Raw genomic sequence first — 22,902 nt, 5'->3', positions numbered from 1 at the left:
TTAAATGCATCTTTTCTAGTTTCTGTGCTCCACCTGAGTGCTGTAATCTCTCACCTGGATTCTGGGACTCTCATGAAGATATTTTTGTCTGTGGATAGTTTTCAAACTGGTATTTCTGTGGGAGGATGTGGGCTGGAAACTTTTATTTCAGCAACTTGCTAATGTCATTCATCCCACCCAATTTGATTATGACTGATAAATCTACCTCATAATAGTGTATGGTGTAGGCTCAGCTGCTGTAACAAAAAAACTAAAAATTTAATGGCTTCGAGAGCAATAAGTTTATTTTTCTATCATGTAAACAACCTACGATTAGTAGTCTAAGTTAGCAGACAGCTCTGATGCACACAGGGACCAGGCTAATGGATGCTCTGCCATCCTCAACTTGTGACTTCCTAGGTCATTGTAGTAATTACCATTCCAATGAATAGAAGAAAGAGGGGGCAGAAATCCAGGGCAAGGATTTCTTCTTAGGCAACTGAGAGGGAAGTTGCGTACTTTGCTCCTAGCACAGCCACATGCTAGATACTGTTATGTGGAAAAATGAGAAAATGGATTCTGGTAAACAGCTAGCAATCTCTTCCACAAATATCAACATGTACTAAATGGACTTCACAATTTACCCCTATTTCACCTTTCTCTTCTTCCTGTAGTCCTTTTCTCTGTGTATCACAATCCACTCCATTGCAGGTACCAGAAACACAAGAATCCTAAATATCGCTCTTTCTCACTTCCCAAAGTGAGAGCATTCCCATCAAAAAAGAAATCCCCATCAAATTCTGTCAATTCTAGTGTCTACATACTTCCTGGAACCATGTCCTCCTTGTTCCCACTGCCATGGTTCTCTTACCTGGATTTCTGAAACAGCTTCCTAAGTGATCTCTACACGCCTCCAGTCTTGCCACCATCTAAATAATCCATTGTCCGACCTCCAGCATGAACTTTCTAGAATATGAATTGAATCATAATACTCTCAAATCCTCCAGTAGTTACTCAATACTGTTTGGATAAAATCCAGACTTCTTAGCCTGGATTAGGAAGCCCTTCATGAGTAGGTACTTGATAAATATTCAATGAATGGATGAATGATTCGGCCCTCGCCTACCTCTCTGGTCTTGTCAGCTACTACTCACCCATATCCACCTATGTACAAACATATGGAAGTTCTCACAGTTCTCTACCCGCTGTGTTGTTTCCTGCCCCCATGCATCCACTGGAGCTGCTCCATCTACCTTCAATGTCCTTCTTGTATTCTCTTTCTCCCATAAGGCTCAATTAGTTCAAGTGTTATTAGTTCAAATCTTCCTTTTCTCCTGAAAACTGTGCTATATACAGTATAGCACTTGTTATACTCTGCTTTAAATTGGTCTTTATGTGCATGATTCAACATGTTTATTAAGTGTTTATCATATGCCAGGCACAGCCCCTGAAGCCATTATGGAGCATTAGGAGACAGTGTAACATGGACACCTAATTAGATTGGGGGTCAGGGGCCAGGGAAAACTTCTCTAAGGAAGTTACATTTAAGCAGAAACCTAGAGTCTAATTTTGGTACTTGCTGTCATCAGTTTCTTACCTCCCATTTACTTCTTTTTTTTTTTTTATAAATTTATTTATTTTTTATTTATTTATTTTTGGCTGTGTTGGGTCTTCATTGCTGTGTGCAGGCTTTCTCTAGTTGCAGTGAGTGGGGGCTACTCTTCGTTGCGGTGCGCGGGCTTCTCATTGCAGTGGCTTCTCTTGCTGCAGAACACGGGCTTTAGGGTGCACGGGCTTCAGTAGTTGCAGCACACGGGCTCAGTAGTTGTGGCTCGCCGGCTCTAGAGCACAGGCTCTGTAGTTGTGGCTCACAGGCTTCGTTGCTCCGCGGCATGTGAGATTTTCCTGGACCAGGGCTCGAACCCATGTCCCCTGCCTTGGCAGGCAGATTCTTAACCACTGTGCCACCAGGGAAGTCCCCCATTTACTTCTTAACCCACTGCTTTAATCCCTGCCCTGGGGATTCAAGTGTGTGTTGTTCCCTTTGCCTCAAATGACCTACTCTGCTGGTGGTAAAATCCTCCCCATTATCTTTAAGATTCAGTTTCAGCCTCATTCCCTTCTGTGAAAACTTTCCTGACTCTCCCAGGCAAAATTAGTCATTTCTTCCCCATTTTTTTTTTTTAAATAAATTTTATTTATTTATTTATTTTTGGTTGAGTTGGATCTTTGTTGCTGCATGTGGGCTTTCTCTAGTTGCAGTGAGTGGGGGCTACTCTTTGTTGCTGTGCACGGGCTTCTCACTGCAGTGGCTTCTCTTGTTGCGGAGCACGGGCTCTAGGCGTGCGGGCTTCAGTAGTTGTGGCGCGTGGGCTCAGTAGTTGTAGCTCGTGGGCTCTAGAGCGCAGGCTCAGTAGTTGTGGTGCACGGGCTTACTTGCTCTGCAACATGTGGGATCCTCCAGGACCAGGGATCGAACCTGTGTCCCCTGCATTGGCAGGCAGATTCTTAACCACGGCGCCACCAGGGAAGCCCTCTTCCCCATTTTGAATATGCCTCTATCACAACACTAATCACCTAGTATGTGAGCTCCTTGAGATGAGAACCTATCCTATATTTTTGCATCCTACTACTGTCCTGTTCCCTTAGAACCTTTGGGATGTTTTGTGTAGTCTAAAAATCCCTGCTTCCTTCAAACATTCCTCTTATGACATGGTTCATAATCCTAATGATTTCCTGTTTAAATACATTTCATTTTACCAATATCTTTCTTAAAAAGTGTCACCCTTAGCTGAATTCAACTCCAGAGGTGTGATCTAGCTGCATAAGATAAAGGAAGACCACTACCTCCCTTATTCTAAAGCTAGACATCTAAGCATCCTAAGATTATATTGATTAGGGGGACAATTATATAACAATATAAAATCATACTGAGTTGACTGTGGGAGAGTGACTACTGCTAAACCAATCTTATCCTGCACTTGTGCTGCTGGTATATTGGAGTCAAAGAAAGAGTTTTACATTTGCCCCCTTTAAACTTCTTGTTTTATTCAGCATCAATACAACCTGCTAAGATATATATATATATTTTTGAAAACGATTTCTGACTTGAAAGTGTTTATTAACCTTCCCAACTTTCTGTCATCTGTAAATTTGATTGGTCTGTTTTAGAAATCAGCATTCAAGTGATTAATAAAAATGTTAACTAGAATAAGATGTGGATAGGCTGCTGGCATCATACTATATGCTTTCTTAATAAAGATTCTATTTCATTAGTCATCACCTTTAGTTTTGGCAAAATATAATTGTCCATATATTCAAGATTCCTCTAACTTGTCACAAAGATAGTATAAGAGATCTTGCCAAATGCCCTGTGGAAGTTCAATGACATATCTTTTCAGCATAATATTCAATAGAATAATTACGATGTACATTTAAATTGGGAATGAAAATACTTTTATTGAGCTAAAATAGAATGAACAATGAACATGGCTTTTATGCCAAGCAGCTCCAAGGAAGTAGCACCAGAAACTCAAGTGTGACTCTTGGGAGATAGGACTTTTAGTAGAAAAAGTTGAAAGTAGAGAAATTGGGACAACAGGCAGCAATAAGAATGGCTGGGGATGGGACCATCAGAAGATATTTCAAAATGGGAATAAAGAACATAATAGGAGCAAATTAAAAGAAGAGACTCAAACAGTTTTATTACATATCTTCTTTATTTGGGCATTGTAATAACCCTATGAAATAGATATTAAAGACTTGGAAGGGTTAGTGACTTGACTGAAGTCTCACAGCTAGAGGATCTGTGAATTTAACCCAGATCTCTCTGACTCTAGAAGACTAGGAGTTTTTACTATACCAGGCTCCTTAGTTTAAGGAGGTTGTTTTTAGGGGAATCATAGTATTTTTGTGGCTTTGGAGGGAACAATTCAGAATAGGCTCAGAAGAGTGGGTTCTGGACTCATAATGAAGAGACTTTTCTTCAATGAATAAGAAAGCTAAGCCTAAAATAATGTTAGCCTAAGCTTTTAAAGTGCAAGTCAAGCTGGAAACAGCAAAGAGAGGCTGAGCCACGTTCTAGGTCCAAGACTAAAAGAATGACCCTTCCAGCCACCCCATTACTTAGGGGAAAAGCCTAAGTGATAAATTAGTGACTGGAGTTGAGGCTTGGGCTCGAGACAGATGGTTTTTCACAGCAGTGTAAGATTGGTGAGAAAGCAGATGGTGCTGGCACCAGTCCTGAGAGTACGTTCCATAGTCAGATCCTGTGGACTGAGCTGGCTGCAGAGATGATTACTAAGTAGATATTCTTATTGTCACTCATTTATGGATGAGGAAACTGAGGACCAAATACATTGAGCAACTTGCCCAAGCTTACATATCCAAAGTGTGGCAGAAGCGGGATGTGAAACCAAGGTTGTCCAGCTTCAGAGCCCACTCTGGCCACTGATGCTGCATTGCTTCTTTGGATATCACCTCTTCTGTGAAGCCCTCTCAGACTCCCCATCGGAGTTCCCATAGAGTTAAGTTATACTTTCATAGGTATTCACACTGTACCTTTAATTACCTCACACTGCTGTTTATCTTTTTTTTTTCATACAGATGTGAGCTCCTCATGAGCAGAATTGAGGCCTTGTATTTCCTCTACACCAGCACAGGTGCCTGGAATTCAGTGACACTCAGTGGAAGCTTGCTAGATAAATACCATATAAGATAAGATTATTGGTTTTAAGCAGCAGTCATCAACTCTGGCTCACTTAGGCAGAATAGCATTTCATAGGAAGGCTATCTAGTGGTTTACAGAATCAACTGGAAGGGTAAAGAACTATGTTAAGAAAATAGGCGGGAAACTAGAAAAGCGAGGCAGTAGAAAAAAAACCTGTTCAGGATTTGGCTCTGTGCAAAAAAAATGAGTTATTACAGGTAAGGCACTTAGAACATTATTAGTCACACTGTAAGCGACTGGTAATGTTTGCTGTTATTATGCGAGTTGGGTCTTGAAGGGTATCACATTCACCAGCTGGAGGAAGAAGGACCAGCGTATGAAAAGGCCCCTGCTTAACAGGGCATGGTGTGTTAGGGAATTTCTGGAAGCTTGATATAGCCAGAAGGTAAGGATACCAAGTGGGGCAGAGCAGGGATAAAGCAAAAGTTGAGTCTGGCAAAGGAAGACAGAAAGCAGACCAGATAGGGCCTTGTGACTATTTATCAGAATAAAGTCCTTGCTTGGAATTTGTTTTAAGGGCAAAGGGGGACCAATGGTGGCTTCTAAATAGGGCAAAGGAAGTGCTCAGTACATGCAGGGTCTGTTTGTTAGTTGCCTGAGGCCCATTTAATTGCAAATGAATGAGATTCCCTGCTGGGAATGGAAGGGCAGGTGGGACTGGAAGACTTTGTGACCCTGACTCCTAGGCATTGTTGAGGACTCGCAGGAAAACCACTCAAGAACATACAGGCAAATCTTGACCACCACTTTAGAGAGGAGCATCTGAAGCCATGACTGCTGAAGTGCCCCTAAGAGGCTGGAGGAGGTCATCAGGGAAGGCTCCCTGGGGCAAGCAAGGCCTGAGCTTGGTTTGAGGAAGGGGGTCATGGTTTGCCTGATCCTCTCATCTTATCACTGAAGGAAGAAAGGGCCGGAGAGGGGGAGGGTCTGGCCGATGGTCACACTGCAGAATTCCATGGCTGACTCCTGTGTGGCACTTTTCTCACTGCACTGTGCTGCTGCCACATGCAGCCTTGACATGACTCTTGGCTGTAAGTCAGGCAGGACAGTCCCAACATAGTTTCTGGGGCCAAAGGGAGGAATCCTTCATGAAACGGCCATAAATTCACCTACAAGATTCAAAGAGACCTCATAAATCGTCTCCAACAATTTCTTGTGTGGGCGAGAGGCTGTTTATGAGGTCTGCTAGCCTGAAACCACCTTGTAAAGGCAGAGCACAGGCCTGGAGAGGAGAAATTCCTGCTGTGGAGCACGTGCATCTGCCTGTAGGACATTCCTCCTCCCTGGCCAAAGCAAGGAGGCTGTTCAAGGAAACTCCAATGGGTTTAAAGAAACACGCTTATTTTTCCCTGAAAAAAGTAATACGTGTTCATGATAGAAAAATTGTAAAATGCAAAAAAATACAAAGAAGAAAGTAAAAATCTCTTATAATTTCACAATTCAGACTTCACAACCCACTGCTGACATCTGGCTTATAGCTTTTTTTTAAAATGGACATGTTGGCTTTTGAAATTAATTAATTAATTAATTAATTTGGCTGAGTTGGGTCTTCGTTGCTGCACGTGGGCTTTCTCTAGTTGAGGTAAGCGGGAGCTACTCTTCATTGCAGTGTGCGGGGTTCTCATTGCGGTGGCTTCTCTTGTTGCGGAGCACGGCAGTTAGGCGTGCAGGCTTCAGTAGTTGCAGCACGCAGGCTCAGTAGTTGTGGCTTGCAGGTTCTAGAGCGCAGGGTCAGTAGTTGTGGTGCACGGGCTTAGTTGCTCCACGGCATGTGGGATCTTCCCAGACCAGGGCTCGAACCTGTGTCCCCTGCACTGGCAGGCGGATTCTTAACCAGTGCGCCACCAGGGAAACACTTATAGCTTTTTAGTGTTTCATTTATATATGCGTGTGTCTGTGTGTACATGTATTGTATAAATGTATATGTATACGTATGTATATATAATTTTTCTATTATAATAAAATAAATACAATTTACCATTTTAACCATTTTTAAGTGTCCAGTTCTTTGGCATTTAGTACATTCACACTGTTATGCAACCATCCCCACTATCCATCTCCAGAAATTTTTCATCTTCCCAAACTGAAACTCTAGACCCATTAAACACTAACTTCCCATTCCCCCCTCCCCCCAGTCCCTGGCACCCACCATTTTTTTTTTCTGTCTCTAAGTCTGACTACTCCAGGTACCTCATATAAGTGGAATCATACGCTATTTGTCTTTTTGTGACTGGCCTGTTTCACCCACCATCATGTCCTTAAGATTCATTCATGTTGTACCATGTGTCAGAATTTCCTTCCTTTGATTGAATAAAATTCCACTGTATGTGTACAGACCACGTTTTGTTTATCCATTCATCCACTGATGGACACTTGAACTAATTCCACCTTTTGGCTATTGTGAATAATGCTGCTATGAGCATGAGTTTACAAATATGTTCTGAGTCCCTGCTTTCACTCCTTTTGGGTATACACCCAGAAGTGGAATTGCTGGTTCATGTGGTAATACAGTGTTTTATATATTTTAAAAATTGATAATATACTCATAATTTTATATCAAATTGTGAGCATTTTCCAATGTCATTATAAACTCTTTTAAAACCTGATTTTTAATGTCTGCCTAGTATTTACTACATTACCTTGGCATCCTATTCTTAGATATTTTGATTATTTCTAATTTTTCACTATTATAATACTATAATGAACATTCTATACATAAATATTTGAATATATCTGTTTATTTCCTTAATATGATAAATTCCTAGAGGTAAAATCATTATCAAAAGATATGAACATTTTAAAAGCTTTTGATGCATATTCATAAATTTTTTTCATAAAATTTGCTCCAATTTTATACCCTTCAATAATGTTTTGCCCACTTTACTCTAATGTTTATTAAAAATAATTCATTCTTTTTGCAACCTGGCATCCCAGGTAACTGACCCACCAATAACACATTTCTGGTCTTGGCTTCGCAAGAAACTTATCTGGCTAAGGTTGTGGGTATACAGATTAGAAGGACGATTTGGGAAGTATTATTAGAGGAAAAGAACAGAAACTGGCATTTTCTTGTATGAGAAAGTAAGAGGTAGATTGGTGAGGTGGTAGGGATAAGTGCAGATGGGAGAGGGGAGAGTTTGTTAAGCATCTCTACATGCTTTACATATGGTGTTAATCTCCCAACAACTCTATAAGGGAGATATATATGATGATCCTCATTTTCCAGTGAGGAAACTGAAGCTCAGAAAGAACCTGGGTTCTAAAGTTATGCAGATGGTAGGCGGTAGAGCCAGGACTCAACCAAGGTCTATCTGACACTCTGACACTGGGGACTGGCAGTGGCCTCTTTCCACTACACCACGATGCTCTCAGGAGAAGACCAGAACCCTGAGAGATAGGAGAGACAAAGAAGATGGGCAAGGTTGCAAGGTCAAAATGAAAAGCATAGACAAATTTTATTGTTAGTTCCTAGATCCAGGGAGAGGTAAGTGTTGTCCTTCTGTGTAAGGGGATTAAAGGTGCCTCCATTTGGTGGGTGGTCATACTCCCCTATGGAGGTGTGTGGGTTTGGCACTTGTGACATGCTACTGAACTAGATAATCTGATTTATTTCAACAGATCCCACAAAACACAGCAGAGCCACCTGCAGGCCCCACATCCTCCTAGGTGAGGTGCTTATGTAAGAGTGGAGAGCAGAGTAATCAGCAGCTTATTCTGCTGGCAAAACTCTAAGGGGGAGGCAGATGGCCAGAACCAGCGAAGTGAGAAAGATCAGGTCATGGGTGGAAAAATCATAAATCTGTGGTTTACCTCAGATTACTGCATTACTGCTTAAGTGGGGATAAATAATACCCTATATTATGTTAAGGCGTGACTTAATCTTTCACTGTTTGTGGGAAAGGAGGTGTAATTAAATATTACAATACCCTTTCATAATACAAACACTTCAACAATACATATGGCTACTGATCTTATCACAAAATAGATGGTAATTAGAGCAGTGAGTTCCTGGCTGGTGTTACCATGGAAAATAGAAGTGAATTTTAGTCCTCTGTTTTATAAGGGTAACTATGTGCTTGCTGTGAGTGGTAGGCAGTGGAAAAGATCCCTGATGAAATAACAGAGAGTGTTTTTGGTGGGGAGGGTGCTGCAGTCTTTGTAAGTAGAGTTACAAAACGTCTTTACAAGACATCTTTCTCTGCACCAGAGAATGAGGCCCAAAGAGCCATTTTCAGGATTGACGATGGCTGTAATGGAGCCACCTGGAATCATACCAAAGCTAAGGTTAGTTTAGGAGGGGCCCAAAGGCGACAGCATGGGCTTTTGCTCTCTGAGCTAAGATTCTTTGGTTATTTCAATATATTTTCCATTATACCTACTAATTTCACGTTAGTTCCTTGACAGAGAGACTAGGTCTGGTTCATTTTATAATATGCCAAGCATAAAATTGGCACTCAGTAAATTTATAGTAATATACAAATCAGCACATAGCATAGCATCCCATTTTTATTATTTGTGATTATTTATATTTGGGATTAGGATTCAAAGACAAGGTAGATTTCAGCCTGTGTAAGGGAATTTTTCCTCTGTGGATGGTGACTTTCCCTTGGAAGAAAAAAACAGAACCCAAATGATGAGTAGGTCTCATAAAACAAAAGATTGATTTTTCTGGTCACTGTGGCCCAGCTTGTTCTAGTTTGTTAAACGTGCCTCTCGAAGTCAGATGCAAAAGTTGAGGCCCTGATGGTTGACTATGCCTTCCCCAACCACACACATCCTCTGGTCCGCTTCCTGAGTCTTGTGAAAAAATAAGCCAATTAGAGATCCACTCCCTACCCACTTCTTAGGTAACAGCCTAGTAATCCTGAGAGGGAGAGAGATGGACCAGTGAGAAACTGATTTTACCCTGGTAGACAGGATAGGGGCTTGAGAGAGACGGGGAGGGTTGGTGTCACATGGGTACCTTTGGAGTAATGCTCTGACGTTCAGCCCTAATCCTTAGGTTTTCTTGGAGATGGAATTCTCCACAGTTGAGGCTTGGTCCGGAGCAACTGCTAAAAGCCATAATTATCCTCATAGGAAGAAAGCCCAACCTGTGAGAATCTTCTATACTGGATCAAGGTCAAGCAGATTAGGACCATTTGCAGCTTCTCCTCCTTCTTCAAACATCCTTTGCTTTATAAATAGCTGGCCTTTTTTTTTTTTTTTAACATCTTTATTGGAGTATAATTGCTTTACAATGGTGTGTTAGTTTCTGCTTTATAACAAAGTGAATCAGTTATACATATACATATGTTCCCATATCTCTTCCCTCTTGCATCTCCCTCCCTCCCACCCTCCCTATCCCACCTCTCTAGGTGGTCACAAAGCACCGAGCTGATCTCCCTGTGCTATGCAGCTGCTTCCCACTAGCTATCTATTTTACGTTTGGTAGTGTATATATGTCCATGCCATTCTCTCAATTTGTCACAGCTTACCCTTCCCCCTCCCCATATCCTCAAGTCCATTCTCTAGTAGGTCTGTGTCTTTATTCCTGTCTTACCACTAGGTTCTTCATGACCTTTTTTTTTTTTTTCCTTAGATTTCATATATATGTGTTAGCATACTGTATTTGTTTTTCTCTTTCTGACTTACTTCACTCTGTATGACAGACTCTAACTCCATCCACCTCACTACTAGCTGGCCTTAAAGAATGCTTTATTCAGTTCTTAACATTTTTGAGTGCTTACCATGCCGTGTGCCAAGCATACATTTAGTTTTTTATGTATGGATTTATCTATCCTCATAACTACTATGAGGAGATACCATTATTCTCCACTTTACAGGTGAGATAACTAACACAGGTACCTTGATCAAGTGCACACCTCTCGTAAGGTGCACAGCTGAGGTCTGAACCCTGGCAACCTGGCTCCTTAGCACTCATCTCAATCACCAAACACTACTGACATGGGATGCTCTAAATCACTGGAAAAAGTCCATGGAAGCTATTCTGCAATCATATATCTTTGTATAATGTGTATGTGCATATATGTATAAATGTAATTTTCATAGAATTATAACTTTTATATGTTTTACATATAGATGTATAATTTACAAATATAATTTCCATAGTCATCTGCACATGTAATAATAAATGTACATTTTCATATAGCTATTTACATGGTAATTTGCATAAAGAGGAGGGTGTGGAAGGGATTTATTGTTGGTGTTTTTTGTATTCATCTCTTTGCTGTGTCTTTTATGATTTCTCTGTGATAAACATATAATGGTTTGAAACTAAATTTTCTTAATTTAAAAAAGGATTTGGGAATTCCAGTGGTCCAGTGGTTAGGACTCCACGCTTTCACCACTGAGGGCCTGGGTTCAATCCCTGGTCAGGGAACTAAGATGCCACAAGCTGCACGGCTCTGCCAAAAAAAAAAAAAAAAAAAAAAAGGACTTTTTTTTTTTCTTATTTAAGATATTTAAAAACATGCATTGACTGAGTTCCTACCTGCTCAGTAAGGGATGCCACAAAACCCAAGCAGAACTCTGGGTCTGGAGCGGCACCAGGCTGTCTCATTACCATAATGGGTCTTACTTTTTTTTCCAAGAGAAGGTGGAGGCTTCCAATGGCCTGCATTACTATAACGGCCTCCAGGACCCCAACAAGCATTCCCATTAGAGCTGGGTTCATTTTATCTTTGTGATGTCAGCTCTCTTCTGGAGAATCCCCAGATAAACTAGAACAACTATTCCTCCACATTTCACCCAGAGCCATGGGCCTCAAAACTGCCTCAGCTACCCTGGTGGCACCAGGGAATGGGGAGCCTCGGCCCCTGGCCATCTATTTAGTGCTGTAAGAGGAAGGTTCAGGAGCCCCTTTCAGCCCTGATGGATAGGAGGTGGTGCTGCCTTGAGAGTTTAGCCGTGTCTGTTTCAACGGGTCCCAGTCCTTCTCCTCAGTCCCTCCACAATCACTGGCCTTATGGATCCGCAAGCCTCTCACCATTCAGGCAACAATAGAGGCAAACCCATTTGGCTTTTTTTTTTCCATAGTTTTTTTCTCTCTGCTGAATGGAAATACATAAGAATAGGATGTTCCTGCTCCACCCAAACCTTGCCCACTTCCTGGAGATGTGGAGAAGGGAACCACCATTTATTGCCTGTAGCTTGTGTAAAATGGGGAGCACGGAGAACACTCCACACAGAGCCGAGTGGCCTACATCAGCCCTGGGAGATGAGTCCAGAGTGGTCCTGTGAGTGGCTAGGACAAGGGTGGGCTGCAGCCTTGGTCTCAGGGGCCCCGGGAGAAGTGCACAGACAGCTGTCTTCTGCCTTGAGGCGGGAGAGCCAAGGGATGTTTACCTCCCTGCCTCTCTGCATGGGCTGCTCCAGAACTGTACTTTCCCAGGTGGGATAATCAGGCACGCATAGGGCCGTCCCTGCCCAGTGTAGCCACAGCCCTGGCAAGAGGTCTAGCTCTACAGAGCGATGAGGCAGGGCCTGCCCCGAACCGGATGCTGGGAGCCCATTTGTCAGTGGGAGCAGCTCTGTGAAGGGCACGCCCTGACAAACAGACACACATATACACGCCCACTATCATCCCTGCAGCTCAGAGCAGCCTGGGGTGGGTCACTGCTGAGATTTCAGGGTCACTTCCTCCAGATGCTGCTGTGCCCGGTGCCACACTACTGAGCCTCTCCGGGTTTCTGATACCATCTCCCTTTCCAGCATAAGCAAATGTCCTGCAGGAGCTCCTTTAGAGGCGTCAGTCTTCAGTACCACCAGGGGGCAGCAGTGCAGTACACCTGCTTTCTACGTGAAGGGAAAGTACCTGGTGGAAAAGGTTTGTGGGGCATTTGGAATGGGGCTTCAGCCCCGCGTACCCAACTCAGGGGGACAGGATACTTTACATGTGACAGACCATATCACTGGGGCTTCTGAGCTTTGCAAAGGCCAACAAGATATTTGAGTCAAAAATAAATAGATGTCATCCTATATGTGATATATGTATGTCTGCTCCAAAATAAAAAATGTGCAAAATTAAATTCTGTAAATGTTTATAGATCTAGAAATAAAGCTTCATGAAATTTTTGCATTGTTAATTTAGTAATCATAAGAAATTCTTACTTGTTAAGCAATTTTTAATAGAGTTTTTCTCAAGAATACAAACTGTAATTGCAAAGAAATCATAACTAAAATCAGGTAAATGTATTACTTATATATAAATAATTTCAAAAACAAAATTATTAAAACTTTCCCCCAAATTAGTAAAAATTATATGTAAGTGGTCTGTAGGTGCATTTTAATTTGTTTGATATGATGTGGAAGGATGAGTCTTCCATCCTTCAAAGAGAATAGAGTCCATCTCAGGGAATGTGAAAAAATAAACTCCATTCCCATCAAGCCCCTGTGTATTTTCCACAAGTTTTCCCTCTTGGCTCTAAGATAACATGCACATTGTTTGAAAGAAGCATCTGTGTGGAAACTTTAAGTGACTGAGGAAGGCCAGTAAGTCCTGAGAGAAGGAGAGGCATGTTAGGGAGGGAGCAGCCTTGTTACCTTAGCAAATGCCCTGGTTCACAGGGGCTAGACACACACACAGGCCCCCAGGCTCTGAATCTGGGAGGAGAGCCTTCTTGAGTGGCAGACTCACATCTGCCAAACCCAGAGACTAGGACTGACCTTCACGATTTCAGTTGATTGATTTACAACAAGAAACATGAATGTTGAAAAGACTAGTCACTCATATCCCCAGGACAGTGCTTTCTCCCACAGGGACCCATATCATGACCAGAGGAGCAGAGTTCAATTTTTGATTTGGAGGTTAAGGGCATCCATCCAGCCGTTCACCTGATGGAGGTCCACTGCCACCATAGACCTTGCCAATGGGAGGTACCCCTCTTGCCTAGACACAGACTGCTTATATGGGTCCTGCCTCATTGGCTCCATGACTCACATTTTCTGTATTGGCTGAATAACCCTCCTCCCTTCTGAATGAAAGGTGAGTACATTAATGTTGCAGTCAGATTCTGTTGACCTGGACACCATTATTTCTTTTTAAGGTTGACACCATTATTTCTTTTTAAGGTTGACCATTAATGTGTCTCTGATTTGATCCATTCCAATGTTTAACATTTACAAGGAATCCCTATTCATTTATACCTAAAACTTGGGGGATGGGGAATCTCATGGTAGCTTCCAGATCCATCCAGCAAGGCATAGGGAGGGTTAGAAGGGAAGGGCTGCCTGCTCTTGCCTCTCCATGACTCATGGTTGCTTGACTTCTCTTTCAGAACCACATATGTCTTCATATTTCCCCTGACTGTTCCAGGGTAGCCCCCTTCCTCTTCCTGGAAGCTCCCTGAGAACATGGATCCTGAGAGTAGGGTCTATTCCAAGGCGTCCGTGGGCTCCATGCTTTCATGGCCTGAATCCCCTTTTGGGGCTGGAGGTGGGCCTGGAAGGGCCACTCTGTGTGACTCCTTCCCAACCCCTTTGGGTAGATCCTCACACATACCTGTGCCCTTTTTTTCTCTGTGAGGCGTGATCAGTCACTGAGTTTATAGCCAAAAGATCTGAGTTTAGTCCTACCTCTGCTATTTTCTAACTGCATGACTTTGGCAGCGCTAAAGAAACTCCATTTTCTTATTCGATATGAGCTTGATTATAGCTGCATTTCCATAGTCACAGGTCTGCATAGAGATTATATTAACTAATGTATGTGGGAAAAAAAGGTGAAGTCATTCCATTTTTTTCAACAAATAATTCTTGAACGCTATTATCTGCCAAGATCTACTTCAGGTCCGGGGAAACAGCAAGAGCAAAACAGGCAGATGTAATAACGATGAATTTTGCCAAATTCCCTCCATTGAGGCTGTGTCATTTTGCACTCTCATCAGAAAAATGTGGGAGTACCTCTTTTCCACAGCCTTGTCAACGAAGTCTATTCTCAGAAAGTCTGGTCTCAAGTCTATTCTCTTTTAGAATTTTGCCAAGCTGATGGTGAGAAATGGTATCTCCATAGTTTTAATTGTGTTTCTATTAGTATGAACAAGCTTTAGCATCTTTTTATATATTTAAGGATCATTTGCATTTCCTCTGTCAACTATCTGTTTATATCTTTTGCCCATTGTTATTTCTTATTTTGTATAGTTGTGCTTTCTCACCTGTACCTTTTTTACTTTTTTAAAAATTAGACTGGTTAGTTGCTTTCTACTTAGTGTATTCAAAGAAATAGGTTATTTATTTTCTTATTATTTACTTATTGTACTACTTTTCTACTTTCTTAGCCATCAATTTCTTCTTGTACTTTTTAAAATTCATACTATATATATTTTTTCCTTCATTGGTATTTTTCTAGCTTTTCAATTGGTACATTTAATTCATTTATTTTAATTTTTATTCATGTGTAGTTAAGGCTCTGAATTTTCCTTAGAGTATTCATGCAGTTGTGTTCTATAGGTCCTTAGGTATCTCGTTTGTCATTATTTTCTAAAAGTTCTGTAATTTCATTTTGTATTCATCTCCTTTTATCCAAAAATTGTTTAATAGGGTGTGTGTCTGTTGTTAACTTCCAACAACAGCAACAAAAACAACAGTGATCTGGCAACATTCATTGATACTACATGTGCCAGCAAGAATGCGATTTGTATTACTTCTGTTGTTGAATAACGTATTGAGGGTTTCTTTGTGGCTTAATATTAAATATTTCATGTGTAGAAGGTATATTTTTATTGTTGGGTTAATATATTAGTAGATTATATATAAAAAGAGTTATATTTTAATATTTGTGTTGTTTAATTTGTCTCTACTCTAAAAGTACCCTTTACCCTATTATTTCTGTTTTTTTAAAAATTTGTCCTTGTACCTACTGTAGTTCTTGCTTGTATGAGACTTGTGCTACATTATTGAAAGTATAGATACTAAAAATTGTTATATTTTCATTATGAAATTATAGCCTTTGACATTTTAAAGTTTCCTTCTTGGTCTTATTTAATGCTTTTTGACAAATTCTATCTTGTCAGGAATCAAGATAACGACCCTGCTTTTTAAATTTTGTTTTAATCTACAGTTTCCTGATTTTTATTTACCCACTCACCCCTTTTAAAATAATTTTCTGCATCTCTTGGATTTGAATATCTCTTGTAAAGAGCATAGACTTACATAGACCCAGTATGAAAACTTGTTCTTTCAATAGTGAATTAAGCCTTTTACATTATTATTATAAATTGTATGTTTGACCTCAGTCTGCCACACTCTTTTATGTCACATTTATGCAAATATATATCTTGTACATAAATAACGTTCACTATGTTGTCATTGTATTTGCTTTTTTTTTTTTTCCTGGAATATATTTTGATGTTGAGAAGGTTTGTATTTTCATTCTAATGTTACTTTTATAGTAACATCCTCATGTAATATGTATCCCCTTCCTTTTATTTATTTATTTATTTATTTATGGCTGTGTTGGGTCTTCGTTTCTGTGCGAGGGCTTTCTCCAGTTGCGGCAAGTGGGGGCCAGTCTTCATTGCGGTGCTCGGGCCTCTCACTATCGTGGCCTCTCCTGTTGCGGAGCACAGGCTCCAGACGCGCAGGCTCTGTAGTTGTGGCTCACGGGCCTAGCTGCTCCGCGGCATGTGGGATCCTCCAAGACCAGAGCTCGAACCCGTGTCCTCTGCATTGGCAGGCAGATTCTCAACCACTGCGCCACCAGGGAAGCCCCCGCCCTCTCTTTTTAAATATACTGTCTATTCATCCCCTACTCTAAGTAATAATGGAATTTGCTGAAAACTTTTTCACTCTCCCCATCTTCTTTCTTCCTCAATATCTAATTCGAAGTGATATCCTTCTACTCCCAGGTTTTACTTAAAATTGTATACTTACATAAGACAATCAGTGGACTTACTCTATTTTCTATACACTTTCTCCTGCTTCATTTTTGTTAGCTTATTATATTTATATTTAGAGCATATAATGTAAAATGTTATCCTGTCATCTTTATCCCCATTATTTAGTCATAGTCTACAGTAAACATGTCGAAATGCTCTGTATCATATTCTGTGGCAAATGCTTTTATGATTCTGGTTTTTGTGTGTTTGTTTGTTTTGGAAGCTCATTCTCTAGTAGCGTCCCCATGAAGGGATTGTGGGAACACTATCCCCTGTGTCCTTGCAAATTCTTTGCTATTTGTCTTTGGCCTTTATACCTAAAGGTCAGTGAGGGACAGGTATAAAATCACTTTGTCCTCAGAAGGACAGCCTTACCTTTTACTCTCCTGGCTCTAGTTCTGGGTTTTTTGTTTTGTGTATTAGTTTCCTATTGCTGCTGTAACAAATTATCACAAACTTAATGGCTTAAAACAACACAAATTGATTCCCTTGCATCCTTGAAACTCACAAGTCTAAAATCAAGGTGTTGAAAGAACAGCTGGAGGCTCTAGGGGAAAACTTGTTTCCTTTCTTTTTCTAGTTTCCAGAGGTCATGCACATTCCTTGGCTTGTGACACATCACTCCAACCCCTGAGGTCATGATCACATCTCCTTTTACTGACTTCAGCCCTCTTGCCTCACCTTTGTAAGGACCTTTGTGATTACAATGAGCCTACCTAGATAATCCAGAACTATATCCTCATCTCAAGACCCTTAATTTAATCACATCTGCAAAGTCCCTTTTGCCATGTAAGGTAATATATCCACAGATTCCTTGTATTAGGACATGGACATTTTAGGGGTTATTATTCAGCCTAACACATTTTGTTTTCTCCTTGGAGATTTCCCTTATTTCCTGTAAACCAACAATGCAATGAAAAAATGTGCTTTATGCAGGATCTACTTCTTTTCTTGTGGGAGGCCTTTTAGAGTATCTAGTCTGCCATTCTACTGGAAGCCGAAGTCCCCTTAAGAAGTTCCTAAACATTTTGCATAGGCTCTACTCCAAACCTTTGAACTTAGCATCTCTAGGGTTAGGTTTATAAACCTGTATTTTAAAAACTACTTCCAAGGTGATTCTTACAATAAACCAGAGTGAAGAGCTTCTACCCCATAACCTCTTGTTCGTATCCAGTGAGTGAGACATCACGAGCCATCAGAGCTGATATGGGCGAGAGGGTAGGAGAGGGAAGCCCAGGGGCTCTGCTCTTGGCTCAGTTCCTGGTAACACATGCCTTTCCCCTCCCTTAACACAGTCCCGGTGGCCTTCTTCCATTTATTGGTAACCTTAGGTCAGCCTTCCTATGTGACCTTTCAAGATGAACAGAGTCTCTAGGAATAGAGACTGTGAAAGACTGAGAATAGCTTTGCCTACATAAATCGTGCTTGTCTTTTAAGGGCATTTATGAAAAAAAGCCTCTTCTGGTGGAAACTTTCCTGATCCATCTCTGCCGAGTATAAAAGTATGACATCTCTCTTTGACTCTGACAACCCTTGGAAGCGTTTTTTTCAAATGAGGCATAGTTGATTTACAATATTGTGTTAGTTTCAGGTGTACAGCAAAGTGATTCGATTATTCATATAGATGTACATATATATAGTCTTTTTTCGATTATTTCCCATTACAGTTTATTACAAGATATTGAATATAGTTCCCTGTGCTATACAGTAAAACCTTGTTGTTTATCTATTTTATTTATGGTAGTATGCATCTGTTAATACCTACCCTCTTTCCCCTTTGATAACTGTAAATTTGTTTTCTATGTCTATGAGTCTGTTTCTGTTTTGTAAATAAGTTCATTTGTACTAGTTTTTAGATTTCACATATAAATGATATCATATAATATTTGTCTTTATCTGACTTACTTCACTTAGTATGATAATCTCTAGGTCCATCCATGTTGCTGCAAATGGCATTATTTCATTCTTTTTTATGGATGAGTAGTATTCCACTGTGTATATATACCATATCTCCTTTATCCATTCGTCTGTCGATGGACATTTAGGTTGCTTCCATGTCTTGGCTATTGTAAATAGTGCAGCCATGACCAGTGTGGTGTATGTATTTTTTCTATTTAGAGCTTTTGTCTTTTCCTGGATATATGCCCAGGAGTGGGATTGTTGGATCATATGGTAACTCTATTTTTAGTTTTTCAAGGAATCGCCATACTGTTTTCCATAGTGGCTGCACAACTCTTGGAATCTTGCACAGTGTTTACTCAACCAGATGCTCTTCAAGGGTAGGGACCACATCCAGTTCATCATCAAAGCCCTGTAGCCCTTAGCCCACCATGTCAGTAGTGATTGAATGGGACACAAAGCTCAGTTGCTTAGGAAGGTTTTATTGATGCATCAGGATAGATGGGGCAATGGACAGATGGCAGAAATAGAAGTAGCTCTGAAAACCCGCAGAAGCTGAGGAAAACTTGGCACAAAGGGATGACTTGTTCTATGTCTTCTTGCTCCTGAGAGGGTCTGCACAGCAAAGCAGGTAAGAGAGAAGAGTTTAGGATAGAAAGCACCTTGCAGAAATGGTCTCACTGAGAAAGACCTAAGAGAGAAGCACCACGATGAAGAGCTAATGTCCAGGCACCTGCTAGCTGGACTTGGCCAGGGCACAGCAAGCCAACCACTCTCCCTTCTTCCCCCAGTGCTGGGGCACTCATGGCTTGCTGCTTTTGAAGTAGGAATACAGCCCCCTGGCTGTGAGGCCTCACTTGCCTTCCGCTGCGCCACTGCCTGGCCTTGTGCTGAAGGCACACTGGTGTGCAGGCTGCCCTGGTCCTGCCTTTGGATCACTGTCTCCCTCGTGTGGTCATCAACCCACTCCTGTTTAACCACGGTGGGCTCGCTCTCTCCCTGCCCTCCTGTCACACTGCACGGTGGGTGAGTGCAGCTCCGGTCCTGGCCGCCTGTCACAGTGCTTGCCCCAGTCTGGGCCTGTCCTCCCAGCACTGTCTCTCCTGCCTCATAGTTGATCACTTGTGTCCATCTTTGACCACTGCCTGACTGCCTCTGAGTCTGGCTCTGTTCTCGAGCCCCTATGTGGCTTGCAGTCTGGCTCCTCTCCTGCTCCATGGCCTGGGTGGCACCTCCCTGTGTCTGAATGTGTCCTCTTGTCACAACCTGGCTTGTCTGATGCCTGTCTTGACCGTGGGTCTCAGTCTCTCTGGTCTGGCCACAGATGGACTCCCGTGGCTGGATGCTGGCGCTTCCTGTCTGATGGCTCCTGTCCTGCTCCACGGTCTGGGTGGCACCTGTCTGGGTCTGAGGTATCGTTCCAGTGACGGTCGCACTTGTCTGGTGGGCTCTGTCCGTTCCCTGGTCTGTGACTGCCTCTCCGCCCGCCTCTCTCTGGTCTGAGGACTCTTGTCTTCTCGCACTCTCTGGGTCTGCTCCACATGGCCCCTTGCTTGCATCTGCTGGCTGGCTCCCTCCTGTCTCTGGGACTCAAGACTGCCTGTCCCGACGACTGACCTGAGCAGAGCTGATGTCCTGACCTGGGGTCTGAGACCCAGGCCCGCCCTGCCCCCTGGAAGCCTGCTCGCTCTGTGTGCTGCTTCTCCCCGCATGGCCTTGTCTCTTCTCAGCCCTTCCCACTGCAGTGCCACTTCTCTGTCCTTCTCCTGGCTCTTGGGAGGCCGCAGGAGTGCCACTTCCAGACTCCTGAGAGCCACATGCTCCCTCAGGACTCTCCCTCAGTGTCTTGAAACAGGCCTGGGCGACTTTAAACACCAAGACCAAGAATTCCTTGAATTCTACTGTCCCTGTGTTGTCTTCATCCAGCGGGTGCAGGACTTCATCCACAGTGGCCGGATCGTGGGGTTTCTGGGGAGAAGAAGAGGCTAAGTCAGCATCCCTCCCCCAAGGAGGACGTGGTCAGGCCGGTCCACTCACCACCCAGGCATCCCACCCCCGAACCTGGGAGCCCACCTGCTCGGCACCTCCACACCGCACACACACACACACACACACACAGAGACACACACACAGACACATACACAGACACACACACACAGACACAGGCACACAGACACACACACAGACACACACACACACACACAGAGACACACAGACACGCAGACACAGACACACACACACAGACACAGACACACAGACACACAGACACAGACACACAGACACAGACACACAGACACACACACAGACACACAGACACACACACACAGACACACACACAGACACAGACACACACACACAGAGACACACAGACACGCAGACACAGACACACACACACAGACACAGACACACACACACAGACACACACACACAGACACACAGACACACACACACAGACACAGACACACAGACACACACACAGACACACAGACACACACAGACGCACAGACACACACACAGACACACACACAGACACACACAGACACACACACACACACAGACACACACACAGAGACACACAGACACACAAACACACACACACACAGACACACAGACACAGACACACACAAACACAGACACACACACAGACACAGACACACACACACAGACACACAGACACACACACACACACACACTGCTATAGCAGCACTGACACGAAATCACTTTCATTTAGTTCAGCCTCTCTCCCTCAAGGGTAGGAAGCACGCTTTGTTTTGTGTCCTCTGTGTCTGGCCCAATTTCTGGTCTACAGGAGAACTGAATAAAGATTTAATGAAGGATGAATAAATGATTGAGCTCATAGTGATGCTATGGGCTGTCCTCAGCCCCTGGTCCCTGGCACGGAGGCCATATTTTCTCCAATGAGCCCAAGACCAAGAGAAGCACAGCAGGAAGACGGCCCCGTGGGAATTCTGTGAGCTCCTCACTGAGGACGCTCAGGCGTTTTGCCAGGACAGGGTGGGTGGGGGTCTGGTGGGACGGTGGTTGCCCTGAGCGTGCAGAATCAGCATCCTGCTCTGCCCACGCTCTCCCGCCTCCGGGGCTTTCACCATCCTGGTTGCTTTAGCTGCGCACCAAAGGCAGGGAGAGGCAGGGAAGTGCATCAAGGCCCTGGGTCTGGCTTGCCAGGGAGGGGCTCCCAGAGTCTCCCCCAGCTGCTAACAGCCTGCTCCCCAAAACCTCACTTCTAATGTGACCTCGCAGCTAATATGTTTGAGCAACTGCTTCCTGCCAGGCACGGAGCTGTGCTTCTCATGAATGCTAATTAATGGATGATCACACTTCTGGTAGACATAGGAAGTGGCTACCGCATCAGATTTAAGAAGCAGCGGAAAGTAGCAATTATTGTCATTTCTAGAGTAGTCAAAGGCTCTGTTCCTTCCTGAGCTGTCCCTTTACCCTGTCTCCAAATTAGAATTAATTGAAGTCAAGGTATTTTCTCTAAGGACTAGGCCTGTGACCATCTCTGCTCCCTCTCCTTCTCTTTCTCTGCTGCGCAGCCTCTGTTAGGACTGGCGGGCCCGGATCTAGCGGCTGCCAGCTCAGAGTCCCGAGGCAAACACGGTCATTCTCCCTCCCCTCCTGCCCCAACCCCTTGCTGGGCACGTCGTACCACGATGACGTCAGCGAACTCTCGCTCCAGGAGCCTTTTCCGCTCACCCCCTCCATCCTGGCCTGGCGCCTGAAGGCTTCGATGCTCCCATTAATGTTTCGCAGTAACTGAGGCATCCTCGAGTCAAGCTGGGGAAAGAGGAAAAGCCCCTTGGGGGCTCTGTAATCAACCTCAGCTGTTTCCTAGGGCGAACTCCTGCCTCTAAGTCCTCTCCTTGCATACTCAGCTCTGCTTCCGGCCTCTCTGCTGTGTCTTCCTTGGCGTTTCCTACAGAGTGCGTTTGAGGAACGGGGAGGAGGAGCACCCGTGGCTGGAGACAGGCCCTGCGGCAGGATCTATATGCGGCCCCATCGCCTACCTGTCAGGTGAGCTGGGGCAGGTTGCTTTGTCTGTCCATGCCTCAGTTTACTCACTATGAAACAAAGGTAATACTAGTATTTGTTTTATAGGATTATTGTAAAGATTAAAAGAGATTATTCATATAAAACACTTGGCAGATGCTGGCTTAGACTAAGTGCTATTAAATATCATTAGTGTGTTATTATACCCATATAAAATTTGTGTACCTCTGTGTACACCCTATGGCTCACAAAGCAATTTAAGACGCATCATCTCTTGTGATCCTTATTATCTTCACTTTTTTATAGGTGAAGAAACAGGCTCAGAGAAGTTAGGTCATTTGCCCAAGGCCACACAGCTTATAAGGAGCCAAGAAATCCTAGAACCCAAATGCAGTGAGCCTTCCAGACTGT

At 43.0% G+C, this 22,902-nt stretch overlaps 1 pseudogene; it reads right to left on the bottom strand.

Annotated features, from left to right (window-relative positions):
• Positions 1-19,282: 19,282 nt before the first annotated feature.
• On the bottom strand, positions 19,283-22,266 carry LOC133088185 (cornulin-like; annotated as a pseudogene).
• Between the last annotated feature and the right edge of the window lie 636 nt (positions 22,267-22,902).

This window comes from Eubalaena glacialis, chromosome 3, assembly GCF_028564815.1.
Source record: "Eubalaena glacialis isolate mEubGla1 chromosome 3, mEubGla1.1.hap2.+ XY, whole genome shotgun sequence".
In the NCBI taxonomy this organism is placed as follows: Eukaryota; Metazoa; Chordata; class Mammalia; order Artiodactyla; family Balaenidae; genus Eubalaena; species Eubalaena glacialis.
Note: the sequence above shows the minus strand (reverse complement) of the source record. Positions and strands in the feature narration are given on the sequence as shown.